This window comes from Arachis hypogaea, chromosome 14, assembly GCF_003086295.3.
Source record: "Arachis hypogaea cultivar Tifrunner chromosome 14, arahy.Tifrunner.gnm2.J5K5, whole genome shotgun sequence".
NCBI lineage: Eukaryota > Viridiplantae > Streptophyta > Magnoliopsida > Fabales > Fabaceae > Arachis > Arachis hypogaea.
In genome coordinates, this window is record NC_092049.1 from 72,766,792 (window position 1) to 72,771,371 (window position 4,580).

The following is a 4,580-nucleotide window of genomic DNA, read 5'->3' on the forward strand; positions in this document are numbered from 1 at the left end:
AAATAATGGCCTCAATCATTCTTTTGGTATGTATCTATATTCTATATTCTATATTCTATAATTGGACATATAGATTAAAACAAAGTAACGAACATTAGAATATAAAAGAAGGGCGGAACACACAGGAATAAAAATTATGGTTTAAATGTAACCATACAATTAAGCTCAAAACTCACAGACTATGTGTTCTCTAGCTCAAAAATCATTTATCACTTATGTATGTCATGCAGGTTTAGTTAAAAATTCTCATTATTCTCAATGTAAAAATTATATTGAATGGCTTTAAAGTTTGAGTGTTTCTCCTTGATGAAGTGTTGTTAACTTAACTATATGATGTAATACTATATATACAAGGTTTATGGATTTGAATCTGTTATGTTCAAGTTCCTAGCTTACTTCCTTTTTATATTTTTCAATTTAAACTAAGCTATCTTATGCTAAAAAGGGTAAACTATACTAATTAATCCACAATTTTCTATAACTAATAAGTTAGAATTGCATCTAAGTGGCTAAAATATGAACTAAAAATGTAAAATACAGAAATAGAGTAAAAATACATAAACAGTAGCAATGTATAAATACTCAGAAAATATAAAAAAATAAAAATAAAGAGAAAAATACAGAGAAATATCCAAAATAAAAGAAAAAGAGTCTGTAGTGGTTCACCAAAATAATACGCCAGAGATGGCGACCTCCCCACACTTAAAATGAAGCATCGTCCCTGATGCTCACTCAAGCAGGGTGTGAAGGGGTGTCATCACTGGAAGGGATGGTAGCTGGTGTCTCTGTGGTGGCTGGCTGGGGGTCTGGCTGCTGTAGAGGAGGGACTGTCTGAATGGGAATCTCAGGATCTGCATCCTCGATCTGCTGGGGTGTTGCCTGCTGGGTGTTTTCCTGCTCTGTCTCTCCCTGGGGATGGGTCTCTGCCTCGGGCGTATCTGCCTCCTCCTCAGATGCCTCAGAAGGTGTGTCAGGCTCGGAGGGGATGTCGCCAGATCGTATCATTAGCTTTAGGTGCTCATAGCGTCACTTGTTACGACGCTCCATCTGGTCAAGTCGTCGAAACAAGCGGTGCACCAGATGATAGACAGGCTCTGTGGCAGGTGGAGGTGCAGTGGTGGTGGCAGGTGTAGATGGTGCAGCAGTAGAGGAAGAGGGACCGGCAGATGGTGTAGCCATATCATCAGCAGTATCAGTCAGGAATGGGGGTCTGTAGCCCAAGGCCAGGAAGTTCCTGCTGTGCGGGATAAGCTTCTTGCACTCTGCAGCAGGTGGCCTATCATCAGCATCCTCCCATGGCAAGTCTGCACGACGGCCCAGCTGTGTAACCAGATAGGGAAAGGGGAGAGTGCCGCGGATGTGGACCCTGGCCATGTAGTGCCGGATAAAGCGTGGCAGGTACAGGTCCTTGCCCTCCATCACACATCAAAGGAGGGTGATCATAGCGGCTGGTATCTCAGTCTCGTGAGTACTCGGCCTAATGTAGTTGCTGAAGATCTGATGCCATAGCCGAGCCTCATCGTTCAGGTAAATCCGCTTGATCCCTTTGGGCATGGTGGTGTTCTGACCCATGATCCAAGGAACGGATGGGTCAAGGAAAATCTGGGCCTTGATTGCATCCCAGTCAAATCGCATATAGCGCATATCCTCCTTAGCTTTCTGATAACCATCTGTCTGATCAGTCTTAGGCAGAAGCTTCAGAACCTCTTCTATTGCGTCCTCAGTAACCAGAATCTGTTTCCCTCTGAGGTTAACTGCATCTAGGAAAGTTTTGAAGTAGTTGCAGTAGAATTCCCTAACCCAAGATGCATTAACCTCAGTCAGAGGTCTCTCCAAAAAGAACCAGCCTCTTTGTTTGATCTGATCAGAGGTATATTGCTGGAGTTCGTCTGGGATCTTCAAAGTCCGCTCCAGGTATAGGTTCCTGGAGTTTGCAAACACAGGATACTTCAGCTCACAGTATCGGTTTGCAAACTTTACTGGGTCAGTGGCGGGAAGTAGCTGGTCGGCCTTCTCCTGTGGGGTAAAGGCTTTCTCCCGCAAGGAGGCATTATGCATGAGGTCGATGATAGACACGGAGGCTTCTCCTCTTTTCCTTTTGCCAGAAGTGGCCTTGCCTTTCCCTCTTCTCTGGGAATCTGACATCCTGAAAAATAGAAACCAGGATATAATAAAAAATAGGAAGGCAAATAGGCAAATAACACAAAGTGGCAAAGGAGCAATAGTATAATGAATATGAGTTAAGTAAAATGTGCATTTAGGGTTGTATATGAGTGAAAAGTCTGAAAAGAAGAAATCACAATCCAAAATGTAATGGAATACAAGTTAAATAGAAAAATTAACATCATGCCTTGGTTAGAATGCTAAAAGAAAGTGAAAAAGAAGTTTTGAAAAGGTTAGGTTGGTTAGAGTTAAAATTAGTAAGTTAGTGAAAAATGTGTTAAAGTAAGAGGCATAATGAAAATAGTCTAAGTAACAAGTAATCACAGGTAGGAGTTATAGGAAACTCATATTCAAACAAATAAAACAGTATGATGATGATTCAAATAGAGATAAAGAAAGCAAAAATAGGAATCAAACATCAAAATTGCAGTTTATGAACCAGGAAATCAAAGAGGATAAGAATGCATGCCCTGGCATTCATGGAATGGTTTGGTTAAGGTAGTGGAGAATAGAGTTCAAAATTCCAAAACCAAAACATGAGTGAAAGTAAAAAAGATTTATAAAAATTTGGGCAGCATTCCGGCTAAAAATGGATTTTCCCGGAAAATAAACAGCAATCAAACAGTTCATATGAATTAAAAAAAATCAAGCTGCAGTTACATATAATGAATATAAGCATGAAAATTCAGTGTAAAGAGAAGCAAATGCAGGAAAGTATAGCATATGAACATGAACAAATCAACAGCAGAATTGCATATTTGATAAAACAAAAGCACGAACAGTGCAAGTAAATAGACCTAAATCCACTAACCACATCCTAGGCTACCTAACAACCTAAAATCTACTACAACATGCATATCTAACTATCCTAACATGAACATAAACGGAAAAAAATAAGAATAAATTATGAACGGATAATAGGGATTGCGTGTTGCAGAACCTGGAAGGCGAAAGAAGGAGGTTGGGGTACAGAGGTGGCTGGGGTGGTGGCGGTGGCGTCCGGCGCGGCGGCTGGCGGCGCGGAGGAGCAGTGGGAAAGAAGGGGGTGGTTAATGGGGTGAGAGGGGAAGGGAAGGGTTGGTGGTGCTGGTGGGGCGCGGCGGGTACGGACGGCGACGGGGTGGTGGTGTGGAGGAGCAGTGGCGGAGGAGGGGGGAAAGAGAAGAAAGAAGAAAGAAGAGAAGAATGTGGGAGGGGGTGGTGCGGCGGTGAGGTCTGGGTGGTTGATGGTGGACGGCGGTGGTCGGAGATGGTGGTTGGGTGGTGGTTGTGATCGGAGAAGAAGAGAGGGAGGAGAGAAGGAAGGGGGTGGGTTCAGGGGGGGCAACGCGAGAATAGGGTTTCGCGTGACCTGGGGGGTTAGAATTTGAATCCACGCAGCCGCGTGGGGCATGCGGTTGCGTGGCTTGTGCAAAAAAGGTGGTTGACGCGATCACGTGGGTGACGCGATCGTGCGGAGGGCAGAAAGAGTAAATAATGCGATCGCGTGGGGCACACGATCGCATGGAGGGGGTAAAAGAAGGGATGACGCGATCGCATGGAGCATGCGATTGCGTCGCTGGAAAGTGTGCTAAACGCACGAATCCAGCGTCGTTCCAGCGCAACTATCTGTCTCCTTTTTGGGATTTGTGTAATCCATGCGACGCGGTCGCGTCGCTCACGCGGTCGCGTGGGATTGGTTGTGTGTATGTGACGCGATCGCGTGGGGCATGCGATCACGTGGGCCATTTTGTGCTAGATGCACAATGGCCGCACGATTCCAGCCTAACTTTCTGGATGTTGGATGTTTACGCCGATCTCCAGGTCACGCGGCCGCATGGATGACGCGGTCTAGTGGGAAGTGTAGTTCGCCATTCGACGCGATCGCATGAGGCATGCGGTCGCGTTGCGCACCCTTTTTTTTATATGCAGAATGCAGGATGCAATATGCAGAATGCAGTGCTTGATGTAAATGCTGTGCATGATTCCAGGTTCAATAAAAATAAATTTAAATTAAAAAAAACAAACAAAACTAAATAAAATTAAAATCGCAAAAGGAACGATCATGCCACGGTGGGTTGTCTCCCACCTAGCACTTTTAGTTAAAGTCCTTAAGTTGGACATTTGAAGAGCTTCATGTTATGGTGGCTTGTGTTTAAATTCATCCAGAAATCTCCACCAGTGCTTGGAATGCCAATAGCCTCCGGGGTCCCAAACTAGGCATGTAAAGCTTCTGAGCAGCTTCAAACAGATTTTCAGGCTTCCGGGGTGACGAATGTCAGAATAGATTCCAGGATCCCAAGTCTTGGATCTAAATTCACCTCCGTCTTGATCTATATTTTTCCATTCGGGCGATTTAGAAAGTAGGTTCTCACTATAGTGACCAAATATTTTCTGAGATCCATTCAATTGAGCTTGATACCAATCCGTGCACTTCG